This window comes from Marmota flaviventris, chromosome 5 (assembly GCF_047511675.1).
Source record: "Marmota flaviventris isolate mMarFla1 chromosome 5, mMarFla1.hap1, whole genome shotgun sequence".
NCBI lineage: Eukaryota > Metazoa > Chordata > Mammalia > Rodentia > Sciuridae > Marmota > Marmota flaviventris.
Window position 1 is genome coordinate 25513725 of NC_092502.1, and position 27185 is coordinate 25540909.

Here is a 27185-nt window from a genome sequence, read left to right on the forward strand (position 1 = left end):
GGAACAGGGCCTGACATAGAGTAAACACTGAACATATCTTCGCTGTTGTCTTAAGGGGGGCAGTGGTTGTTGGCACTGTTGGGAGAAACGTTCTCCAAATCCCACAAAGATGGTGGAACAGGTGTTACCCTGTTTTATAGATGAGGATAGTGAGGCCCAGAAAGATGATTTGTTTTATCTGGAGTCTGCTACTAATTGCTAGAAGTCTAGGACTTCTGAAGGTTTTCCACATCTAATATCCCTCCCCGCAGGCGTGTTTTCTTTGGCCCAAGGGCACTTTTTGTTTCTCTCCTGGTGTTAGACCCAGGGCCTTGTACATGCTAGGCACATGCTCATCCTGACCCACATACCCAATCCCCATACAGTATTCTTTAAATTGAATTTAACGGGATTGGATGGGCCCAGCCACACTAGTGAACCTCAGGGCCACCCCTTATCTGTGTCACTCCCCCCACCGCCTGACTACCCTCATTTAGATCCCTGCACAGACTGATGTCATCCCAGTCACTAAACACATGGCATAGACAAGTTCAGGAGACTAAAGAGGGGCCAGTCACAAGGAGAGGTGAGAGGGACAGGGAAGAGGTAGCCAGAGAAGCCTTCCTGAAGGTGGCTGGAGTTGAGTTGGTACTTGAATCTGGGGAGGAGGATTTGTTCAGTCTAAAAAGGAAGGCAGGGAATAGGGCAGGTCAAGTTGGCATTTGATGACCTTCAGGGATGTCTGTGAGCTTTCCTGACAAGGATTCCCCAGGCCTTTGCTTTGGTAGAGAAGAGGAAAGAAGTAAGCTGCCCTTTATCTCAGGGAGGCCCGTGATCCGCGAGGTCCAGAGTCAACACACATTGTCAGTGTTGGCTGATTGACAGAGCAATTGATCTGTGTCTCCATCCCTGAGGACACAGCACCTGGAGGAGGTTCAGTCACATGAACCAAAATATAAAATGTGGGCCCTGCCCTCAGTGATGGTGATGATGATAATGGCTAACATTTACTATGCCATTGCTATGAGCCAGGGCCTGTGGAGAGGAGAGTTTTCATGGAGGGTGGCCTCCTCCCCAGGGAGAACTCCCCAGAATATGAATCAATACGCATCAAGATTTATTCTAGCCAGGAGTAGTCATGCACACCTCAGGGCCAGCAACTCAGGAGGCTGAGACAGGAGGATCACAAGTTCAAGGCCAGTCTCAGCAACTTAGTAAAACCCTGTCACAAAATAAAAAATAAAAAGGGTTGGGGATGTTGCTCAGTGGTTAGGTGAACCTAGGTTCAACCCCCAGAACAAATAAATAACAACAACAAAAAAAAAGATGTATGCTGTCCTCAAACCATTGAGGAAACAATGAATTAAACAATGTTAAACCAGTGTTTTGGTGTAGGATGTCTCAGGGCCTCCTCTAAGGAGGAAGAGATTGCAACATTTTCCAAACTCATGAGATGTAGAACAAATCCTCTGCGTTCCTTGGAACACCCTTTGAGAAACACTGGCTCAGGATTGTCACAAGGCCTCCCACTCACTACCAGACAGTGGAGTGTAGGAGGAGTTCTGCTTTCCAGGTCCAGCTCTGATGCTACTTCCTATGAGACCTAGAAAAGACCTTTCCCCCTTCCCTGACCAGACTTCAGTTTACCCATTTTCTTAAAAAAGCCTAAATGTTCTGGAAATTTCTTCCTATCCTAGCAGTCTTTTCTTCTTCTTCTTCTTCTTCTTCTTCTTGGTACCAAGGATTGAACCCAGGGGCGCTTAACCATTGAGCCACATCCCCAGCTCATTTTATATTGTATTTTGAGACAAGGTCTTGCTAAGTTGCTTAGGGCCTAACTAAGTTGCTGAGGCTGCCTTTGAACTCATGGTCCTCATGCCTCAGCCTCCTGAGCTGGGATTACAGGTGTGTGCCACGGGCTGTCCTAGCAGTCCTGATAGCAGTTTCTAATGTTTCCTTACGTCTGTGGCATCAAACCATTTGAGGAAATGTTGGGTTGAACAATATTAAACAAGGGTTTTTCTGCAGGACCTCTCAGGGCCTTAACCATGCATGGAGGTGAAGGCTGACCATAGGATGAGGCAGGGGAAAGCCTGTGGCAAGTGGCAGGGCTGTCTGAGTGCCAGTCCCAGCAACAGCCACCGGACCAGAGACATTGCTCACTGCCCACACACTTGGATCTCAAGGTCTACTGGAGACACGTGGTGGGAAGGAGGAGCTTCCAATGAACCCGAGTGGCCTACTTTCCTAATGTGGGGACAGTGCACACAGATCACCAGATAAAGACAAGGAAAAACCAGGCTTGTCTGTGAGGGTAGCATTGTCTGGTGTGTTTTCTGCAAACTTCCACGATACCCGGGTACCCAGGGAACCCCGCATCTGGGAAACAGAGGAAAGGTTAGAGCGCATCTGCCACTCTGTTGAAAAGAAGCCCTCCAAGAGTTTCCTATTAAAAGGACAAACTCCAGGCCTCTCACCTGTGCCCACAAGACCCTGTGCACGCACGTGCATGCACACACACACACACACACACAAACACACACAATCCCTCTTGACTCCCCCAATCTCATCCCCAGGAGTCCTAGGGCATCACATTTCCACTGTGACTGGCTGCCTCATACAGCCTCAGCTTGACTGGCCCCTTCTCAGAGAGAACTTCCAGATCACAATCTGAGTTCGTATGTGAACGATGCTTTTGGCCCATTGCCTCCTGTCACATCCATCCTGTGGCTCCATCTTCTTCTCACCTTTGGTACCTCCAGTGCCAAGCTCAGCACAGAAGGCACTCAATATTTGTTGAATGAATGCTATGTGGCCTCTGACAAGTTGCTTCCCCTCTCTGGGCCTCTGTAGTCCCATGAGTGAAGCAGTTGAACAGGGTGCTGCAGAGAGTCCTTGGAGCTCTGACTATGGCTCTATGACTAACATCTGGGCCTCAGGCCCGGAAGTGAGCCGAGTGTGTTGCATTTCCACTGTGCGACACACACTGCACTGATTAAATCGGGAAGCAAACACCTTGTAATTTAGTGTCCTGCCATTCCTCCTTCCTGGTCCCTGGGCTAGAGACCATGCTGTCAGTTTTCCGGGATGATCCACACACAGTCACCTGCTCTCTCAGCTCAGTGATCCTAGTGCCCACAAGAAAAGGAGAGTGGGCAGGTTGGTGGACTGGGAAAGCACGTTCAATCTGGAAGCCCAAGGACAGGGGGACTTGTCCGCCGCCATCCTGAGCTGTCAGGCTGGAATCTTGAAGAGATTTCACCAATCCTGTCATTTCTGGGTTAGGAGGGATCATCTAGGACACTGGGCTCAATCATTGCTTTAAACCTAACTGCCTTGAAACCTCCCTCCAAGTGGACTCCTCTGAAAGCGCTCAAAATAGGGGCCTTGCTTGCCTATCAGGCTGCTCATCTCTCCAATGAACAGCTTTGTTTAGAAAGTTCTTTAATCAGCAGCATGGTGTAATGTGAGGCACTGTAGCATAGGGGTGAAGGGCCTGGGCCTCCAGCCAGGCTGCCTGGGTGGAATCCCACCTCTCTAACCTACTTGCCGTGGGAGCTCCAGCAAACCATGACACCTCTCTTTGCCTCTGCTTCATTGTCTGTCAAACTGAGTCTTCACTGAGCTGTTGGAGGAATTACAAGGGTTAAGGCCTAATGGGAGGGCAAGAAGGGTCAATTCCTGTTAGCTGCCACCTGTGGAGTGCTCTTGTTGTTTTTAGATCCTCTTGAACTCAGATTGTTCTCGGAGTTAGTTGGTTTGCAAAATAGAGAGTGGGGCCCAAACCAAAGAACACAGGGGGGAGCTCACCACTGTCTGTGAAGACATTCAACTTCGTCTTTTGGAGCCTTAGGATGCTCCTCTGAAAACAACTTCTGCCCATTCCAATGAGGAATGGGCGAGAAGCTTTTGCAAAGTGAACACCACCACATGCATGTGAGAGATTCCCCTGAATGTTGTTGGAAAAGCCCTGACTTCTTTTAAGGCACATTAGCTTCCAAACAGCAAAGTGGCTAAACTCAACCTAGTTGGCAAACAGTGTGTTTTGGGTACTTGCTGTGAATTTTCAAGCTAATCCCTTTAGAATCTTTCCCTTATGTACTGGAAGGAAAAAAAGAGATTTGATGGCAACGACTTAGATACATTACTGGGGGAGACAGGTCTTGGTTTTGCTGGTTTCCGCCATCTTTGTTTATTAGGATGATGGTGATTTCTCTAGTTTCTCTTCTTCAGGAAGGTGACTGGAAGCTCCAGGTAAGGCGTTTTCACTCTGCCAATGTCAGCAGGACACAGTAGTTCTGCATAATTTCAGGATCTTAAGTGACCTTTTTCCAAAACCTGCCCTGTCATGTGAACCTACAGCTGAAGGAGCCCCTAGAGTCAGCCTTCTCCTTGTACAGATCAGAAACAGAAGCCTACACAGGGGAGAGGACTTGCCCAAGGTCACCTAGAAGATCAATGGCAGAACCCTGACTGGGTATCTCTTCTCTCCAAACTCCATGCTCCTTCCACCAATTTTAGGGATCTTGCAATTTCTCTAAATAAGCTGATTGTTGAGTCATAGGACATTTGACAAAACTCATTAAACTACACACTTAAACTCTGTACAGTATATTATTGTACATTTAACTCCATTGTTTTAAGTGGTCAAATGTGGGATGGGGGTGTGGCTCCGTGGTGGAGCACTTGCCTAGCATGCATGAGGCCCTGGGTTCAATTCCCAGCTCAACAAACACCTAAAAATTAATTTTAAAAAATAATAATAATGGTAGAATGATATAGCCAAGTCCTACCGCATGAGGTCAACATCCAAAAATAATGGATAACATGGTTTAATGGGCTCAGGAAATGCCTAGTAGAGCAGACAGTCTCCTTGTGCAGGTTTCTGTGTTTTGACAATCCTGAACCTCACCAGAGTGAGGGGGGAGAGTGTGTAACGAGACCTGAATGCCAGCTACCTCTGATTCACTCCCTTTGCCTTAGAGGGGCTCACCAAAAATGAAGGGGCCCTGCAAGTTTCAGGAGGAGGTTCTGAGGCTGAACACAGGGTCCCCAGGGTGTCTGGAACCCAGAGATGTAAGGAAGGAAAGAAGGGGATATTGCTGCACTCTGAAGGGAAGGGGAAGGGGAAGGGGAAGGGGGCCGGAGCAGAGCTGGGGAGCCGGACCAACAGAGGACACCTTGTTTAAGAGCTGGGCGTGGTGGCACACACCTGTAATTCCAATGACTCAGGAGGCCGGGGCAGGAGGATCAGTTGCCTTTCTAGGTAACTCAGAGAGACCTTGTCTCAAAGTTAAAAAAAAAAAAAAAAGGATGAAAAGGCTGTGGATGTGGCTCAGTGGTTAAGCACTCCTGACATTTTTATGGCTAAATAACAGTCCATTGAGGCCTGGGGATTGAGGGCTCAATCCCTAGTACTGCAATAAAATAAAATAAATAAATAATGAGAAGGGACAGGAATGGGGAACAGAGGAGGAAAAGGAGATTAAAAGGCAGGAGGAGATCAAAGATGGTGAGTTTTAGAGGTTTCTTGCAGGAAAGGGTTTTGAGAACTGGCAGAGGTGAGAGAGATTAGCTGTATATCAGAATATGTTTCATGAGACGAAATTCTGGAGGTTTCAGAACAGTTTGTTATATTAAAAAGAAATTTTCCTGCTTCCAGGTTATCAAAAGGGTTTGTTTGTGTTGTTGTTGTTTTGAGTATTTTGAACATTCCCCATAGAATTGCATTAAAATAATACATTTACTCATCTAATATTAGGATGGCTGCTAAAACAAACGAACAGACCCCAAAACAGAAAGTAGCAAGTGTTGGCAAGGGTGTGGAGAAGCTGCAGTTATGTGCACTCTTGGTGGGAATGTCAAATGGGGCAGTGCTATTGAAAGCAGTCTGGAGGCTCCTCAAAAACTAAAAATATGGGGCTGGGGTTGTGGCTCAGTGGTAGAATGCTTTCCTAGCATGTATGAAGCACTGGGTTTGATTCTCAGCACGGCATATAAAAAAATAAAGGTCCATATATATATGGTCCAAAATATAGATATATATTTTTAAAAATTAAAAAGGTGATGTACTTACCTGTCACCTTGTTCATGGGTCTCTTTGACAGTCATAATCACATAATTTATGTGCTCAAATAATACCCCACCACTCTCCTGATGGCCCCTTATCATTTTAAAGATAACACAAAGGCCAACTTCCATTAAGAAATCTCAAGCCACATGACATTTCAGGTAGGACCCTGAGTGGCTAGGGCTGGGACAGCACCCAGGTCACTCATTTAGACCCTACAGCCACTGCCCATGCAACCAACCACCATTAAATCCCCTCCTCCCAGGACTGGCTTCAAAACGGAGGGGAGGGTGATGCACAGACAGGGAAGGCTGTCAAATATGGAAATTATGATAATATCATTTATCTCAAAAGAATGATTATAAGTATGTAATTAACACTTTGTATGCAGACACTTCCACCTCCGAGGAGCTCTGCAAGTCTCTCGGATTATTTAAATATATATCACATCCATTGCTGAAGACAAACCCTATGGTTTTTAGAAGATAATTAAAATTCCTTCCCCTTTGGAATTAAGAAAATTGCCTGTGGGATGAATTGTATGCCCACCAGACACACGGATAGACTTAAACCTGGGATGAATAGACTGCGTCCAGGAAGGACACATGTTGGGTAAGTATAATATCCATTTCAAATCCCTTGCACGTGGAGAAAATTATTAATCAATCACAGCAGTGTTCCCCACAAAGCCTGGACTGGTCCCCAAGATCCTTCTCCATGCAGCTCTCTAGAAGCCACCACCAATTAATCAGAGTCAAATCCTATTTGTTACCCTGGAAATTAGTTCACCATCATCCCTCCAACGTGACAGACAGAAAATGGATCTTCAGAGACGTAAATTAACTTGCCGCAAGCTGCACCGCTGTAATGCAAAGCTGAGGTTCCCAAGTTCATGCTTTTCCCTTAATCTCCACCTCTGCCTCTTTACTCTGTTCAGACCATACTTGGTTGATTCTATGGCTCACACCAGATTCCTTTTACTAGGGTGAGCTCCCTTGAACACCTGTACCAATGATTTGCTAAATGACAATTGGCCTTTCAACATTTTTGTATTGTTCAAGAAAAAAAAAAATGGAGACAGCAATTGTGCGTGTGTGTGAATGTGTGTATTGTTTTGTTTGTGCAGTGCTGGGGATCAAACCTAGTGCCTTGAAAACCCTAGCCAAGAGCTCGACCACTCACTGACATCCCCAGCCTGGGTTCAGATTCTTGCCTCTCTTAATGGCAAGTCAGGGTGCTCTTTTAAGAAAAGTGAGTTGCCAACTCAAAGTGGATCAAGGACCTAGGCATTAGCCCAGAGACCCTGTGCCTACTAGAAGAAAATGTAGGCCAACCCAACTTCCCACAATGTCCACTTAGGAACTGACTTCCTCAATAAGTCTCCTCTAGCTCAAGAAGTAAAATCAAGAGTCAATAAATGTGATGGTATCAAACTGAAATGCTTCTTCACAGCAAAGGAAACAATCAAGAATGTGAAGAGAGAGCCTACAGAATGGGAGAAAATCTTTACCACCATACAGAGCGACCTGACTAAACAGCACTAATTTCCAGGATATATAAAGAACTCAAAAAACTTAACACCAAAAACCAAATGACCCAATCAATAAATGTACAAAAGAAATGATTAGGCACTCCACAGAAAAAGAAATACAATCGGTCAACAAATATATGAAAAAATGTTCAACATCTCTAGCAATTAGAGAAATGCAAATTAAAACTACACTGAGATTCCATCTTACTCCAGTCAGAATGGAAATTATCAAGAATACAAGTAACAATAAACGTTGATAAAGACGTGGGGCGGGAAAGCTACATGTGTACATTGCTGGTGGGACTGCAAATTGGTGCAACCACTATGGAAAGCAGTATGGAGATTTCTCAGAAATCTTGGAATGGAACCACCATTTGACCCACTCATTCCACTCTTTGGTATATACCCAAAGGACTTAAGATCAGCATACTACAGTGATGCAGCCACATCAACATTTATAGCAGCTCAATTCACAATAACTAAGCTATGGAACCTACCAAGGTATTCTTCAACAGATGAATGGATAAAGAAAATGTGGTATATATACACAATGGAATGTTACTCTGCCATAAAGAAGGATGAAATTATGGCATTTGCTGGAAATGGATGGAACTGGAAAATATCATGCTAAGTGAAATAAGCCAATCCCCCCAAATCAAAGGGAATGTTCTCTCTGATATGTGGATGCTAACACACAATAAGGAGTGGGAGGGAAGAATAGAGGTTTATTGGATCAGACTAAGGGGAAGGAAGGTAAGGGGGGATGGGAACAGGAGGACAATAAAATGAATCGGACATAACTTTCCTATGTTCATATATGAATACACGACCAGTGAAGCTCCACATCATATACAACCACAAAACTGGGATCCTATTTAGAATAAATTGCGGGGCTGGGGATGTGGCTCAAGCGGCAGCGCGCTCGCCTGGCATGCGTGCGGCCCAGGTTCGATCCTCAGCACCACATACAAACAAAGATGATGTGTCCGCCGAGAACTTAAATAAATAAATATAAAAAAAAAAATAGAATAAATTGCACTCCATGTGTGTATAATATGTCCAAATACACTGTACTGTCATGTATATCTAAAAAGAACAAATAGAAAAAGAAAGAAAAGCGAGTTGCTAACGAAATGTCTATGATTGTAGGAAAAGGACTGGACATTCGGAGGGCACCTTCTTAGGCAAGCCACTCTGCTCCTACAGAAATGTGATTCTGCCCTAGGGGGTGTATAAATGCAGTGAGACATTGGCTGGGGATGGCTATCTGGTTATGCTAAAGCTACTTGGAGGGCAGTGACATTTGAGCAAGACACTGGTGATCAATAGGATTAAATGTTTCTTTCGATTATAAAAATACTACATGGTTATGATACAGTTGTGGGAGAAACAGAATGTCAAGAGGAAAAGTCACTCCTATTTTCTTTACCCGTCAACCATGTCAACATTTTGTTTCTTTTTCTCTTCTGATATCGTATCACTCTTTGCACAGGTGTATGTGGTTTATTTGCCCCCTCCTTTCGCACGATTGTGATTAATATTTGCATGTTATTTCCTATTTGATTTTTATAAAGTTTTAATATACTGTGAGTATGATGATGCTGATCCCAGTAATTCAGTTCGGAGGAATAACCAGAGATGCACATATATGGTCACCCAAGGCCTATGGGAGCAGCAGCATCCATGAACGACCTGACTATACATCAAGGGAACAGATGGACAAGTGATGGTATGTTCAAAACTGAAAGCGATACAGTAACAAACAGAAACAGCAACTACACATGGCAACAGGGATGTATCTCACAGATATGATGTTGAACAAAAGAAGAATGTTCTGCGTGATCCACTGATGCAAGGTGCCAAACCAAGCAAAACTAAACTATGGTATAAGAAGTCAGAGCTGTGCTTCAGCAGCGGGGCATAGTTAGTGACAGGAAGGGAGAGTTATTGGGGTGGGGATGTATGGCTGTTGGTTGCAAGAACACAAACACTTGGCCAAAATTATGAAGCTATTCATTGATGATGTGTTTACTTATCTACATGTGTTACAGGTTTAAAAAAAATTAATTTGCTGGGCACAGTGGCACATGCCTGTAATCCCAGAGGCTTGGGAGGCTGAGGCAGAAGAATCACAAGTTCAAGGCCAACCTCTGCAACTCAGTGAGGCCAGCCTCAGCAACTTAGTGAGGTCCTACAACTTAGCGAGATTCTGCCTCAAAATAAAAAATAAAAAGAGCTGGGGATGTGGCTCAGTGATTAAGCGCCCCTGTGTTCAATCCCTCATACAAAAAAAGAAAAAGAAAGGAAATAAAAGTTAATTAACTGTAGGAAAATCCATTCATCTGGCAAGAGTTAAAAAAAAAAAAAAAAAAAAGATGTCACTTTGGACATAAGGAATAGCACAAAGAAAGTCACAAGAATGGGAAATGGAAAACAGCCTAGCTTTCTTCCAATGCTGATATGACAATATTTTGTGTAAAAAAAAAAAAAAAAAAGTTTCCCAAAATTTAGGACTCAAAAATAACTTTTTATATTTGCTCATTTGCCTAAGGTTTGGCCATCTGGGCTGGGCGCAGCTAGCCAGTTCTTCGGCTGGTCCTGAACAGGGTCATTCACACAGTTGTGCTCATGCAGGTTGACTGGGGCTGGATGGTTCAAGGTGGCCTGTGCGGGTCATTGGTTTACTGTCTCAGTTCCACATTTGCCCTTCTTTCCTGATCCACTAAAGTGGATCTGGGCCTCTGAAGGGCTTCTTTTCCTTTGCCAGAAGGCAGGAGGCTCAGTTTGTCAGCAGAAGTGCTGGAGAGACATTGAAGTGAGAGATGAGTTTGGCTTCCTGGGTACGGTGTGCAGGCTCAGCAGACTCCTGCTGAGTGGAGGCTCCCCCAGTGCAGGTGGTGTCCCATGCCCAGCCCCTGCAGCATGGGTGCCAGTATCAGACTTCTGGGGTGCACAGTGGTCAGGAGCAGCCAGCAGCTTCCCAAGAATCCCTTTAAAGTGACTTTGTAGCAGTATCTCTAATAAGACATTTCCCTCTGAATGGCTTTCCCTGGCACCTGAGAGGACACATTTCCAGCAACTTCCAGAGGATGATTTCTACCAACTTCCATGGGCCTGGCATGGCACCATAGCAACGTTTCCACCGTTTAGTGAATCACAGCTATGTGCTCTCCTAAAGTACCTGGGCCCCAGTCCTGGCAGCATGCCTCCTCGGATGTTCTATGTCAGCCCCAGGGATGGTGGCTGCTCCTTGTATTCTTTAGAGTTCTCTCGATTTCTTATTAGTCAATCCCTTGTTGCAACTGAGTTCCAAATGGGTGAATACCCCAAAATACATGACTACTTGAAGCCAAGTCTCAGCTATAAAAGCATTACCACAACCAATACCTATTGGTCAAACCAAGCCACAGGTAGGAGAGGAGAGAAGTCAAGCAAAGAAAAAAGAAATGAAGTAAAGTTAGAAGGTCAAGAGTCAAAAAAAAAAAATCCCTGGTACTGGGGATTGAACTCAGGAGCACTCAACCACTGAGCCACATCTCCAGCTCTATTTTGTATTTTATTTACAGACAGGGTGTCAACGAGCTGCCTAGTGCCTTGCCATATTTGAGGCTGGCTTTGAATTTAGGATCCTCCTGTCTCAGCCTCCCAAGCCTCTGGAATTACAGGCATGTGCCACCATGCCTGGCCCAGACTGCATTTCTTGGTTGGAGGAGTGGCAACGTCCCATTGCAAGGAGTATGCATATAGGAACAGGAGGAAGTGTTGCAGCCATCATGGCAAACCATCTACCATTAATTCTCTGCATCAGAATTCACGGACTGCTCATGGAGAGTAGTCTTGGTGCTACTCCAGAGATGCTAAATGCACATGTATGGGGGTGGAATCTAAGAATCTAAAATTTTAACACTCCTGTCTACCTCCCCAGTGATTCAGACACATATAAAAACTCAAGAACCTTAAAGCTCACACAATATTATCCCCATTCATCACTTTGTAAGATATTATTCCATTCCCTTTTCATTTCCATTATTTCTGTTGAGAAGCTGTCAACTGCCTTCAAAAATTTCCCCATACAGTTGGTTTTTGACAGTGATGCCATAATAGGTCCTAGCTTAGTTTTTAAAAAATGCATTCTACTTGGAGTTTAAAGGGATTTTTAATTACTGAGCATCACCAAATATTGCTTCTGACTTTACTTCATTTCTTTTTTCTTTGCTTGACTTCTCTCCAAATTCTCTCTTCCTGAGACCTTTGATTATATACATTTAGTAATTTTCATCATGTTCCATATTATTCTTTTTTCTGTACTATAAGTGCTATAATGTGGATACTTCCTACTGATTTGCTTTTCATTTTCTAATTCTATCTTTAGCTGTGTTAATAAATTGTTATAGTCATCTACTGCATTCTTAAGTTCATTTATTGTATTTCAGCCTTAGAATTTCCACTTGATTCTCCTTAATAGAGTCTGGTTCTCTGCTAAAATTATTTTTCCTATCATATAATATATTAAATATATTAAACACATGTGTTTTAAGTTACATATCCCATGATGTCAATATTTGGATTTCCTACGGGCCTACTATTTTTTGTCGTTTTTTCCTCTTGGTTTTCAGCCATTTGGTCTTGTCTACTGAAGTATCGGGTAAACTTTGAACATCAAGTTTTAAACAAAAATTTTTTTATATTTATTTTTTAGTTTTAGGTGGACACAATATCTTTATTTTATTTTTATGTGGTGTTGAGGATTGAACCCAGCGCCCTGCGCATGCCAAGCAAGCATGCTACTGCTTGAGCCACATCTCCAGCCCAAGTATTAAAAGAAATTTTTATAGAAAAATTTGAGGTCTTGCCTAGTATTATTTCAGAGAGATTTTTTACTTTTGCTTCTTGTAGGCATTTAAACCAAAGTCTTATAAAGCATTAAACTGATAAGAAGTGAAGAAGTTCAGGTCCTTGGCCATTTATTGATTGGGTTGTTTTTATTTATTCATTTTTTGGTGTTTACTTTTTTTAGTTCTCTATATATCCTAGAGATTAGTGCTGTGTATGATATGCAAGTGGTATAAATTTCCTCCCAAGCTATAGGGTTTCTACTCACTTTACTGATTGTTTCTTTGCTGAGAAGAAACTTTTTAGTTTGATTCCATCCCATTTATTGATTCTTGGTTTTAATTCTTGCACTACAGGAGTCTTATTAAGAAAGTTGGGGCCTAATCCGATATGATTGAGATTTGGGCCTACTTTTTCTTCTATTAGACACAAGGTCTCTGGTTTAATTCCTAGGTCCTTGATCCACTTTGAGTTGAGTTTTGTGCATGGTGAGAGATAGGGGTTTAATTTCATTTTGTTGCATATGGATTTCTAGTTTTCCTAGCACCATTTGTTGAAGAGGCTATCTTTTCTCCAATGTATGTTTTTGGCACCTTTGTCTAATATACTATAACTGTAATTTTGTGGGTTAGACTCTGTGTCCTCTGTTTTGTATCATTGGTCTACCAGTCTATTTTGGTGCCAATCCCATGCTGTTTTATTACTATTGCTCTGTAGTATAGTTTAAAGTCTGGTATAGTGAGACCACCTGCTTCACTCTTCCTGCTTAGAATTGCTGTAGCTATTCTAGGTCTCTTATTTTTCCAGATGAATTTCATGACTAATTTTTCTATTTCTATGAGGAATGTCAATGGGATATTGATTGGAATTGCATTAAATCTGTATATATTGTCATTTTGACAATATGATCTTTCCATCTTCTAAGATCTTCTTTAATTTCTTTCTTTAGCATTCTATAGTTTTCCTTATAGAGGTCTTTCACCTCTTTTGTTAGGTTGATTCCCAAGTTGTTGTTTTTTGTTTTTGTTTTTGTTTTAGTCTATTGTAAATGGGGTCATTTTCCTCATTTCCCTTTCAGAGGTTTTGTCACTGATATATAGAAATGTCTTTGATTTAGGTCCTAGCTCAGTTTTTTAAAAATGCATTCTACATGGGGTTTAAAGGGATTTTTAATTACTGAGCATCATCAAACATTGCTTCTAACTTTACTTCATTTCTTTTTTCTTTGCTTGACTTCTATCCTCTCCAAATTCTTGTTATAGTCATTTTGTATCCTGCTACTTTGCTGAATTCATTTACTAGTTCTAGAAGTTTTCTGGTGGAATTTTTGATATACAATCAATCAACAAATATATGAAAAAATGTTCAACATCTCTAGCAATTAGAGAAATGCAAATCAAACTACTCTAAGATTTCATCTCACTCCAGTCAGAATGGCAGCTATTAAGAATACAAGCAACAAAGGGCCAGGAGTGGTAGCGCAAGCCTATAATCTTAGCGGCTTGGGAGGCAGAAGTTGGAGGATCACAAGTTCAAAGCTAGTCTCAACAATTTAGTGAGGCGCTAAGCAATTCAGTGAGACCCTATCTCTAATAAAATACAAAACAGGGCTGGGGTTGTGGCTCAGTGGTTGAATGCACCTGAGTTCAATCCCTGGTACCCAAAAGAAAGAAAGAACACAAACAACAATAAGTGTTGGCGAGGATGTGGGGAAAAAGGCACACTCATACATTGCTGGTAGGACTGTGAAATAGTGCAGCCAATATGGAAAGCAGTATGGAGAATCCTTGGAAAACTGGGAATGGAACCACCTTTTGACCTAGCTATCCCACTCCTAGGTCTATACCCAAAGGATTTAAAAACAGCATACTACAGGACACAGCCACATCAATGTTGATAGCAGAACAATTCACAATAGCTAAACGTGGAGCCAACCTAGATGCCCTTCAGTAGATGAATAGATAAAGAATATGTGGCATATATACACAATGGAATATTACTCAGCAAAAAAAGAGAATAAAATCATGGCATTTACAGGAAAATGGATGGAGTTGGAGAATATAATGCTAAGTGAAGTTAGCCAATCCCCAAAAAAAACCAATGCTGAATGTTTTCTCTGAAATAAGGAGGCTGATATAAGGAGGCTTAGTGGGGCTGGGAGGGGGAGCATAGGAAGATTAGACAAACCCTGGATAGGGAAGAGGGGAAGGAGGGAAGGAAGGGGGCAAGGGGTAAAAAAAGATGGTGGAATGAGATGGACATCATTACCCTAAGTACATGTATGAAGACACAAATGGTGTGAATATACTTTGTATACAACCAGAGATATGAAAAATTGTGCTTTCTATACGTAATATGAATTGTAATGCATTCTGCTGTCATATATAACAAACTAGAATAAAATTTTTTTAAAAAATTGATTATATGTTGGACCTCAGTTTTGTCAAGGCTGGTCAATTGCTATCTTACATCTATTCCTAGGGTTTTGCCCTTTGGGGGACTATAATTGAAAACCTGGGGTATTTACGGATACTTCTCTTTTGTAGACACTGAAATCCAATTTTGTATACCCCATCTTCCCAACACTACCAGCTTCTTTGACTTTTCTTGAGAAATAGCATATTCTCTGAGGGAGGAGTGGGGAAAAAAAAAAAAAAAAAAAAAAAAAAAAAAATATATATATATATATATATATATATATATATATATATACATACACACACACACACACACACACACACACACACACACACACTGGGGACTAAACCCAGGGGTGCTTAACCAAGGAGCCTCATCCCCAGCCCTTTTTATTTTTTATTTTGAGACAGGATCTCACTAAGTTGCTTAGGGCCTTACAAAGTTGCTGAGGCTGGCCTCAAACTTGGGATCCTCCTGCCTCAACCTCCTGAATCACTGGGATTACAGGCATGTACCAACAAACCCAGCTGAATATTGAGCTTGTTTTTTCTGCTTTTCTCTTTTCTCTGGCTCAGCACATCAGGTCCTTGGTGCTTTTGTAGTTCTCTAATGCCTTCAAATATGTACATATATGCCCCCACCCACACACACAATTTATTTTGATAAGCTCTTTTAATAATTTTTAGTGAGAAGGTTGATCTTTGATAAATTAGTCCAAAATTACTGGAAATGGAAAAAACTTGCTCATCTAAGCATGCTATTCTGTAGAGCCAGCCCCCCCCTGTTTAAGTCCTCAATGGGTAATAGTTTGTATATTTCTCTTTTTTTAATATTTTTAGTTGTTAATGGACCTTTATTTTATCAATTTGTATATGGTGCTGAGAATCAAACCCAGTGCCTCACGCATGCTAGGCAAGAGTTTTACCTCTGAGCCACAACCCCAGGCCATAGTTTGTATACTTCTTTTGCTTTTTAATCTGTTGGTTTAGGCAGAGAAGGAATTACCTTTCTATAGTTCTAGATACTGGATCCAGAAAAGACTTAACTAAAGGTCCCCTAACTCAGATCCACTGAGAAGTCAGAGTTCTGGCTGGGTCTTGAATCCTGACCTAGAACTGTGCTTCTCCCCACCCTGCCAGATTGCACTATAGTGTAACAGGAACATGGGCTTTGGCATCAAGCAGACCCGAGTTTAAATGCCAGCTCTGCCATGGAGCCTCATTCTGTGTGGCCTTGGACAAGTTCCATGAGTTCTAACAGCTTCAGATTCTTCTTCTGGTAAATGGAGAAGATAATAATAAGAGCTACTCAAGATAGGGCTGTTGGAGCGATTCCTTGAGGCAATGAGTCTAAAAGGCTTGGTCGCACAACTGAATCTGCTCATAGGAGCAATGATTCAAGGGAGGATTAGCCTGGTGAACAAGGTCCTTTATCCCAGTTTTCTTTCTATGGGTTTCCAAGGTGTCACAGCAGCCAGAGATAGGTCACCATCTTGCCTTTCCTGAAGAGGATCTTAGGTAAGGCTTAAATTGCACACCCCCAGTCCAACTGATAATCTCACACCACAAAGGCAAGTGTGAGGGGCTGGGATTATGGCTCAGCGGTAGAGCGCTCACCTAGTACGGGTGGGACCCGGGTTTGATTCTCAACCCCACATAAAAATAAAAGGCATTATGTTGTGTCCATCTACAAAAAAAGATTCAGGGGTCTTCAGGACCCATCCCTCCTACTAAAGGCCTCCCTAAAGCCAGGGACTTGTAATTGGAGGGAGAATCTGCTGCCTTGATGCCAGAGGAACAGGTCTGAAAGGCCACAAATCTCTATCTCCTGCTGGTCCCCAAATACACAGAATTGTTAAGAATGTAGAATCAGGGGGCTGGGGTTGTGGCTCAGAGGTAGAGCACTCGCCTAGCATGTGTGAGGCATTGGGTTCAATCCTCGGCACCACATAAAAATAAAGATATTGTGTCCGCCTATAACTAAAAAAAAAAAAATAAAAATAAAATAAAAAGAGTGTAGAATCTGGCCGGGCATAATGGTGGCACACCTGTAATCCCAGCGGTTTGGAAGGCTAAGACAGGAGGATCACGAGTTCAAAGCCAGCCTCAGTGAAAGTGAGGTGCTAAGCAACTCAGTGAGACCCTGTCTCTAAATAAAATATAAAATAGGGCTGGGGATGTGGCTCACTGAGTTCAATCCGCAGTGCCCACCCCCACGCCCCGTGCAAAAAAAAAAAAAAAAAAAAAGTGTGGAATCCAAAGAAGGACAGACCTGGCCTCAAATCCCAAATCACTGCTTCCTAACTATAAAATCTTGTTTAAGTTCCTTAATTTCCCTGACTCTGAGTTTTAATCTGTGTCATGGAGTTGATAATGGCATGTACTAATGGCACTGGTTGAAAAACTAAATGAGGCTCAACAAAGGGACCTCTTTTATTTCTTCCCCTGTACTTCCCCCACCCTGAATATATATCTGAGAAGGGAGAAGTCCAGCCAAAATTAGAACCCTACCTTGCTGGTAGTACCCCTAAAATTATTCATGCTTTGGGGTTAATGCAGTGCTTCCCAATTTACTCCTTCTGGGATATCACAGGAGAACCCAGAGGGACCAAACTTATGAAGCTATCTGGGGCCAGAGGTGACTCTCAACATGGCTGGGCCTGCAGCTGCCCTAGGCTTCAGCTCCACTCATGGCCAAGGGCTCTGTTTCAGCAAACTTGTAACCTATCACTGCCCGCCAGCTGGGGACCTTGGGTTAAGGTGCTGAGAACCCCTGGTAAGAGCGGGCACTCACACTGACCGTCAATAACACATTAACCCATTGTAGGTAAATCAGTTCTAGACCAGTTATTCAGTTTCCCGGTGAGAGTCCAGAACTCTGAGTCCAGAGCAGGAAGATGAAGAAGAAAATGAGATGTTGGCTCCAGTCCAAACTCAGCCTCAAAGTCACCATGACCTTGGGCAAGTCATTCTCCTGCTCAGGCTTTACTTTCCTGTCTGAAGCAGAGAAGGCTTCAACCCGAGGACAGACCCACAAGTTCCCTTCCAACTCTGACATTCTAAGAATTAAAGATTCTATGAATTCTCGGCTGCTGGGCTGTATTCTGTTCCTGGTGGCTGGGTTCCAATACACATGGCAAATAATAGGCCCTCTCTGACTGTGCAGGTGACTCCAGCTCTCTCCAGAAGCTACAGGCTGGTCTCTTAAAATAACCCATCTGGCCCAGTCAGAGGGCAGAGAAGTAGCCGTCCCCCGCCCCCACCATCTGAATCCCTCTGTGTTCAGTGGGATTCCCCTGCTCACCACTCCAGGCTCTGGGAAAGCAGCATCTCTGGTTTCCTGAATCATCCCTTCTCCTCCTCGCTCCCTGGGGCTGCACTCTTATCTGTGGGTAACCAGGGAGGACTCAAAAGGAGAGCAGCAACCCCGCTGCAGGAGGAGGAGGTCGGGAGGCTAAGGAAAGGAAGAGGCAGGGGAGGCTGGAGGCAGATGACATGGAAGGAACAGGGTTGCCTTACTCGCAGGGGCTGGACCTGGTCTCGTGGGCAGTGAGGAGACAACTAAGGACATTATGGAGGAGGACATGGTCAGGACTTGTGGTCAAAACAGGTTTGGGCTCCGTGAAAGGCAGACAGGAGCAGAGAGAGAGCAATCAGGGGTCATAAAAGTCCAGCCGCAGAGACATGATGACATAGCAGTGGGGACAGAGGAGGTATTCAGGGGGTGAACTGGCAGAGGGGGTAGCTGAGTGTTCAACCACAGATATGCTCACATCACTGTGCAAGCCATCTGAAAGGACACTGTCACAGATAGAGGCCTATCTGGTCTGTCGGTATGAGGAGAAGAGAAAAGAGTGTCCGACTGTGCACACAAATACATTAAAGTCCCTCTGACACCCCTTTGCTCCACTTCCATCTCTCTCATTTGTCCCTTTGTAGATGAGAAACTTGATGTAATGGCAGACGGGAACCTCAAATTCAAGTTTCCTAACTCTTTCCTCTTGGCTGGGGAAGTCTGCTTCCCTGAGATGGCTGGCGGGAGGACACCCAGGGGCGCCTGCTCTCCCCAGATGTCCCTGCAGCCCCAACTCTGCCACCAATGGCACTGAGGGACCCTTTCACTTCTCTTGGCCTCAGCTTTGCTTTATGTCCTATGAAGGGTCAGAGAGGCCAAGTGAAGGTTTTCTACATTCAAACACAAACCTAAAACCTTGGGGATATTTCAGCATTACTTTAGAGTTATAATTGTTAATGTATCTGCCACCAGACCTCATGTTTAATGTATTAATTATCATAGCATTTAAAAAGTCTGACTATCTGTATTTCAATACGATTGGTTTCTTTGGCATCCTAATATTTTATGTTATGGATTTAAATGCATGCTGGGAGGGGCTTCAAATGCTTCCCCAGATTGCCAAGGGGTCCATGGCATCGGTATGGTTAAGAACCCCTGCATTAGGACTTGGAGCTTACTGAAGGCTGCCAAAGAGGGTATGTAGGGCCTAGGGTCCCTGGAGGCCCCTCTGCTCAGATGTGCACTCTCTGCCCAAGGAAAATGAAACAAGAAACTGGGGCAGGAGCAAAGGGACTCTGAGAAGTGGAGCAGAAGCCAACGGGCCAGGCTGGCAGGGCTCAGTCTAGTGGCACAGAACCGAATTCCTTAGCTTCCACCTCTGCCAGGCTCCCCAGGACTCCTAGGGCCCAGTTTTGCTTTGGTCATTTCCCTTCCTCGTCCATTTTCTTCTCAGAGCAAACACAGCAGATCTAATGAGGGTGTCAAGGTCAAGAGAGGCCCTGCTCCTGGATCTGCCTCTGCCTCTGCCTCGCGGCAGGACTCTGAACCAGTTGTCTCCCCTTCCCAGACCAGTTTTCTCATCTGTTTAACGAGGAGGAGGTTGGCGGGTGCCAGGATTGCGGATTTCTGGCATTAGTGCTGCTCTCCCCCCCCTTGCCAGGTCCATAGCAGGCACTGCTGATAGATCTGGGGGTCTGATGCCCATGGGGAGCTTCAGGCACCTTTTCCACATACTGACAGATGGAAAACAGCAAGTGAAACCCATTTGCTCTTGCTGTTTTAGGTGATCTATGTCCGAGGCATCACCCACATTTCCATCTCCCATACTCTGGGACTCTAACGATCTGATCTCAGAAGCCCCAGTAAGATCCTGGGTAGATGTGAAGCCCCATGAGGAAGACTATCTCTGACCCATAGGCAGGTGCAGGTGTGTGTACGTGTGTAGCTAAGGGAGAATGTTCTCAGCTGGGCTATATATTCTCTCTCGTGTACCCTACAGCAAAAGCAGTGTCAGTATAGGACACTCCAAATCCTCCCCGTTCCACCGGGCCTCTTGCAACAGATGACAGGAGGCAGATGGAAGTCTTTGATCAAAGGGTTGGGAATTGGAATCCTCCCAGAATTGGTGCCACCAGGCCCTACTTGTTCCCAGGTGTCCTGTGTCACAAGGACCATCCAGTGTGCAATGCAAAGGATAGCAACACTCCTGGTATTATTTACACAGACTCAGATCACACACAGTCAGATGGCCAAGATATAGGATGTGACGGGAACTTGGGACTTCTCTGTAAGCCATGCAAAAAAAGACACTTTTGGAGTTATTTCAGAGCATAGCTAGCCCAAGTTACAACTGAAGGCCAGATAGGTGCCATTGTTACTTACTTCCTGTCACAGCTAGTTCAAGCCAGCATTAGGACTAGGGCCAGTGGGGGTTGGGGGGGATGGCAGGTGTTAGAGTGCCATGTAGAGGTTGAATGACCACAGGCCGGTGGGGTCAGGCTGGTATCACACATGAAAATGTGGACTAGGTGGTTATAGGGAGTGGTAGGGACTATGGCAAACTAGAGATCGAAGGTTCTATTTACAGAAGCAACTAACAACCAGTTCCAGTTGATCGTTGGCATATGAGAATACAGACTAGAGGGCCAGGTCTTCCTTCTGGTTATTTTTTTGTTTGTTTTAAGGTACTAGGGAATGGAACCCAGGGCCTCACACATGATAGGCAAGCACTCTACCATTGAGTTGCATCTCCAGCCCTACTTATTTATTTATTTATTTTGGTGCCAGGGATTGAACTCAGGGGCACTCGATCACTGAGCCACATCCCCAGCCCTATTATTTAATGACTTGGGGAGCTACCTTTCCCATTCTTTTTGTTCATACAGTTTTACATTATTAGAGACCCAACTTTTATTTCTGACTTTAAAAGAAGTTAGAAACTAGGTTTTTATATTAAATAATTCCATATTTGAACACTGGCATTTAAAAATCTTAAAATATTAAAGACAAGCAACAATCAAAAAAAAAAAATTCTATAGGTTGGACAAAACATACCTGAGGACTGCAGTATTTAGCTCGATTTACAACTTCTGGTGGAATGGAAAAGAGCCCTGGCCATGGATTTAGATAGACAAAGATCTGAGTTGCCCATCAGCCATCTGTTGTCTGCATGAGCTTGTTTAAAATCGGTAGCTTTTCTTTATTTCCTCTTTGGTGCTGGAGGTGGAACCCAGGGCCTCGGACGTGCTGAGCATGCACTCTACCACTGAGTCCCACCCCCAGTTTCAAGATCTGTAGCTCTGAGCCTCAGTGCTCTCACCTGTCAAATGGAATAATGCACTGGCCACTGTGAGGATTAAATGCTACGATGAGCTTCACACACTCAGCACAACTGTTAGCACACAGTAAGAGCTTCCTGACATAGCTGCTCCTGTAGGTGCCTTTATGCCTCAGTGATGGGAGAAAACCCAGCCCCCACTGCACTCAGTCCATCCAGCTCAAACCTATTTTCCTCCAAGGTTTGGGTACTCGGTGTACCTGGAACTGTCACGCAGGTGCTCGAGGCACTCACACACACTCTGCATACCCCTGGGAGGGTCTTGAGATGCCAAGGCTGGTTACTAAGGAAAATTGTTTAGGTGCCTTCCCTGGGGTGCAGCTGCAATTTTCCAGTGTGAGTTAGAAAAGAGGCTAGTCTCAGAGCAGGGGACGGGCTAACACGACCCTTCAGGGGTCTGAGGATTTTTAAATTTCGTGTGATCATGTGCACATGTGTGTCCACATACACAATACTCAAACACATGGTGTGCCCCCAAAATTAGTAATTATTACAGATAATAATTATTAGGTTCCCTGTTCCTGGGCACCATTCTGGCTTTCACGCCATCCCATTCCCCATCGCCATCCCATTCCCCATCGCCTTCCCTGAGAGGGAAGGAGCTGCCATAATCCAGAACTCCCCGCAATGCAGGGGAGGACAGGCAGGCAGTCAGCTCAAGTGACTGAGGAGAAGGGGCTTTGAGGAGAATGACTCACACCCAAGTTCACCAGCAGGTCTCCCTGAACCTGAGAGCATCCGACTCAAAGGGCCTGTTCTAACCTCTGAACTGCACTGCCTCCAACACCAAGGCCATCTGCAGGCACCCGGTGTCTGTCCCAATACTCATGGGAACGTACCATGACTTGGGGAGCTACCTTTCCCATTCTTTTTGTTCATACATTTTTTTAAATTTATTTTTTAGTTTTAGGTGGACACAATATCTTTATTTTTATGTGGTGCTAAGGATCGAACCCAGTGCCCCATGCATGCTAGGGGAGCGCTCTACCACTGGGCCACAACCCCAGCCCCACAGTTTTACATTTTAAAAGCACCTATAGAGGGGGCTGGGGCACTAGCTCAGTGGTAGAGCGCCTGCCTCACACGTGTGAGGCACGGGGTTCAGTCCTCAGCACCACATAAAAATAAATAAAGATGTTGAGCCCATCTATAACTAAAAAAAAAAAAAAAAATTAAAGTACCTATAGAGCTGGGTCCTACGGAGGCTAAGGGGGGAGGATTCAGAGTTCAAAGCCAGCTTCAGCAACTGTGAGGTCCTAAGCAACTCAGTGAGACCCTGTCTCTAAATAAAATACAAAATAGGGCCGCGGATGTGGCTCAGTGGTGAGTGCACTTGAGTTCAATCTCTGATACCAAAAAAAAAAAAACTATAAATGGAATAAAAAAAAAAAAAAGCAAGGATTTAAACAACGAGCAGCCAAGCCACAGTTCCATGGTCATCAGACGAATTTTTTATCATGTAATTATTAGTAATTATTACAGATAATAATTATTATCACAAAGATCATTGCCAAGATTACAATTCTCATATCGCAGAGAGGTTGGGCAACCTGCTTGAGGTCCAAGAGCTCCAGACCGCAGCCCTGAATCCCGATTCCCAGCCCGGGGGAGCCTCCCTCGTATCCCTGGTCTGCAGGCAGCACACGCACGTCTACCTGTTCCTGTATCCTCAGGGCCACACTCTAGCAGAAGCCGGAGGGAGCCTTCAGTTCCCCCATCCAGGAATGCCCAGCCTCCTGCAGGGCTGGGGTGAACCCAGCGTGGGAACAGTTCAGTTACACATAGCAAGTTTAAAAGTTCAAGGATTTCACTTTAACAACTGATCTCCTGCCCGGTGGTGCACGTGCCTGAAATCCCAGCCACAGAGGAGGCTGAGGCAGGAGGATCAAAGCCAGCCTCAGCAACAGCAAGGCTCTAAGCAGCTCAGTGAGACCCTGTCTCTAAATAAGATACAAATAGAGCTGAGGATGTGGCTCAGAGGTCGACTTGATCAAGGTCACCCATTTACCCAAAACAAGAAAACAAAATAAACAAAAAAACATCTTCCTCTTGAGGCAGCATCGTGGAGACTAAAGCGGAGCTTGGGGTGGGAAGGCAGTATTTCTGCCTGTGGTCCCCCAAACCCTGAGAAGGCAACATATAGGGGTTTCCCATCTGGGGTCCCCATTCTCTGAGCATTACTCACAAGTGCTCTATTTCTCAGATTTCGGAAGGTCAAATGCAAACCAAATACTGACTCCCGATAAGATCTCACAGACGCACTAAAAACACCACATTTCTCTGCTTTGGGCTAAACTTGCATCAGCTCAGCGGTTTGATCTCGCTGACCAGAGAACACTGATTGGCTACCAGAGGGCCACAGTGAACCGAGAAGGGGAAAATCAATTAACGGCTCTATTATGCAACAGGTACGACTTGGCAGGCAAACACCATTCAAAACAGGGGGTGTGACAGGAGAAAACTCTTTAAAAGGAAAGCGGACGTAGGAATTCGAGCTCCTCGTTATCCCCGATGGGAAAACCCAAAGGCTCAGAGAACTGGAGTGACTGGATCAAGGTCACACAGCAGGGCCAGAAGCAGCAGCCAAGGTTTCTCCCCCTCAGGGAAGGCATCTTTCCACCACACCCCGCCACCACCAGGTTCAAGAAGCCCAGAGGGTCCGGACTCACCAGGGTTGCTGAACCGGGTCAGGATGGGGAAATGGCTTCTTCCTGTCACCTGTGGGCGCCTTCCTGGGGGCAGCTGCCAAGGCCATGCTGTCTTTCCTCCCTGGGAGTCTGCCAGGGCAGCTAGACGTGGGAGAGCTCCCTGAAGAAAGTATCTTTCAGGACGGGAGTGACCAGGCCGTGGGGGTCGCAGTGTGGCCACAGAGGGCTTAGCTACTGTCCAGACCGCCCAGCTGCCTCCTGGCCCAGGGGCTCTCGGGTTACCAAGCTGGTTTTCCTCCAGCTGCTCTGCAGGGTGCCTTTAAGAGAGCTGCTGCAGCTCATTGGCTGAGCACCTCCCCCCGCCCCAACCTGAGCTGGCCAGGGGCAGAGCAGGGACCCAGGTGAGTAAACAACCAGCTGGCCCCGCCCCCTCCCCCAGCCCCGGGGCTGGGCTCCTTCCGCACCCCGCCCCCTCAGCTCCCCAGGGAAGGACCTGGGGTGTAGAACCCGCTAGCCCTCTGTAGGTGCTTGGAACTGGTCAGCTCGCCTGATCTCACGGTAACCCTAGACCAGAGCTATTTGGCTGTCTTCTCTTTTGATGGCAAACTAGAGTCCCCCGAGGGGGAAGGGACTCGTCTAGTTCCCACAGCTCTTGGAAGCAAGTGGACGGTGGAGTGCAGGATGCGAGCACAGTGAGGAGCTGGGCGTGGTGGTGCATGCCTGTAATCCCAGCAGCTCAGGAGGCTGAGGCAAGAGAATCGTGGGTTCAAAGTCAGCCTCGACTATTTAGCGAGGCCCAAAGCAACTCGGTGCAGACCCTGTCTCTAAATAAAATATTTTAAAAGGGCTGGGATGTGTCTCAGTGTTAAGCGCCCCTGGGTTCAATCCTTGGCACCAAACAAAACAAAACAGCAAAAAACCCACAGAGAGGATCTGGGCAGTCACTGGCTGCCTCAATTTTCTCACCTGTAACTTTGAACTGTCATGTCTGTGAGTCTGCACTCACTATATTAAGAGCATATCCTTGGCATATCCTTAAACTAAAGAGGATTTTGGAGATGACTTTGTCATTCGCTCATTTAGGCATGCATTCATTCAACAGCCATTGCTATTCAGCAGTCATTAGGCACCAGCCACTGTTTTAGTTCTTGGGATTACATCAGAGAAAAAGAAAGTCAAGGACCCTACTCTTGCCAAATTGACATTCTGAAAAGAAGGGATATAAATAAAAACAAGTCAAATGGATTAGATAGGTAATACCACCATGAAGAATAGGGCTGGGGATGTAGCTTGGTGCTAACATGCTTGCCTAGTATGCATGTGGCCATGGCTTCCACCCCCAGCACTGCCAAAAAAAAGACTGATGTAATAAGGGAATATTCTGATTATGTGGTCAGGGAGGCCTTCTCTAAGGAAGTAATATTAAACTCAAGACTTGAATGATGAAAGAGCCAGAGCAAGAGAATTCCAGGCCTAGTAAACCACAATTGCAAAGGCCCTGGGGCAGATGTGTTTGGAGAATAGAAAAAAAGCTGCTTTGGGCAATATAATCCAATTCCTGTGCTCCCTTTTTTAATGTAAAACGAAATGACTCAAAGCCAGTGGCACTCTCTTATAATCCTAGTGGCTCCGGAGGCTGAGACAGGAGGATCCAGAGTTCTGAGACAGGAGGATCCAGAGTTCTGAGACAGGAGGATCCGGAGTTCATAGTCAGCCTCTGCCACAGTCTGGCTGGGCACAAATGCCGCAGTCTGGCTGGGCACACAATCACGAGCCACCACACAGCTTGTAGATTCAAACAGCAACTCTTTATTCCCGAACTCACACCAGCCGTCTACAATCACGTTCTGGGGAAATCCACGTTCTCTCCCCAAATCCACGTTCTCTGCCCAACTCCACTCCCACTGGGCTTCTATCTCCAAAATATACTGTCTGAATCCCGTGAGAACTCAAGGGGAACTCAGGCAGCAGGATACGCCCTATTCCCAGCAGGAATAATCTTAAACCTTAAACCTGGAACCTAAACTGGGAACGCCCTAAACAGGATTATCTTAAAACCGGGAACACCCTAATCTGCCTTGGTCCTTGAGCAAGGTCACCTACATTCAATGTCGCTGCAACATGTCAGCAACATGGGGTACGCTGGCAAGGAAATTGTCATACCTACTTGGCTAATGGCTCCCAGCATCTCCCCCCTTCTGATTAATTAAACAACAAGCAATGTGGCTTAAGGACCGTGCCTGGTAGGTTGTCCAATTCAACATATGGTTCTTACCCGTCATCGGAAAACTGACCTTTAGGCGTCAGCCTCCTGTCTTAGGTTGATACCACTGCAATTGAATCATACCCGTCACTGACTACCGGTCCAGCATACAGCCATACTTGTGGATAGGTCTATGCACCAGTGGGGGGGTGAGGTTCTTTGCCTCACCTCTGTTTGGCCCCCAAATTTGGCCTTGGTGCCAGTGGGGGAGTGAGGTTAATGTGGCTTATGGACCGTGCCTGGTAGGTTGTCCAATTCAACATATGGTTCTTACCCGTCATCGGAAAACTGACCTTTAGGCGTCAGCCTCCTGTCTTAGGTTGATACCACTGCAATTGGATCATACCCGTCACTGACTACCGGTCCAGCATAAGCCATTGGCCCCCAAATTTTAGACCATCACTAGCAGAAGGGAGGAGGATACAGAAATGCCACGACACCAAGCCAATTGACGGCTCCTTGGGAAAAAATTGCATCACTGGTGACACCATCAGCAAAGATATGTCAGCACTACCACAATTAACATGGGGTGCGCTGGCAAGGAAATAAAAATTGCATCACTAGTGACACCATCAGCAAAGATATGCCAGCATTACCACAATTCGCTGCACCAAACGATAGTTACATAGTCCAGGCAAGTTCTGCAAGCAGTTCAAAGCGGAGGAATCTATCAATATGTCCATTTCCTCCCAAAGTAAGTTTCCTCCCAAAGTAAGTTGACTCTTTGATTGAGCATTACTTGTTGAGTTCTTCACCGGCACTGGGATGGAGATAGGAATTCTGGCAATGATGCTAAAGAGACATTATCCTGA

General features: G+C 45.0%; 1 protein-coding gene across 1 annotated transcript in view; it reads right to left on the reverse strand.

Annotated features, from left to right (window-relative positions):
• The window catches only part of Larp1 (La ribonucleoprotein 1, translational regulator), an 84338-nt gene extending 60011 nt beyond the window's left edge, over positions 1 to 24327 (reverse strand). The window contains exon 1 of the mRNA XM_027938771.2: positions 24132 to 24327. The gene's annotated coding sequence lies outside the window, so the exon portion shown is untranslated. The remainder of the gene's footprint in view (positions 1 to 24131) is intronic.
• Positions 24328 to 27185: the final 2858 nt, after the last annotated feature.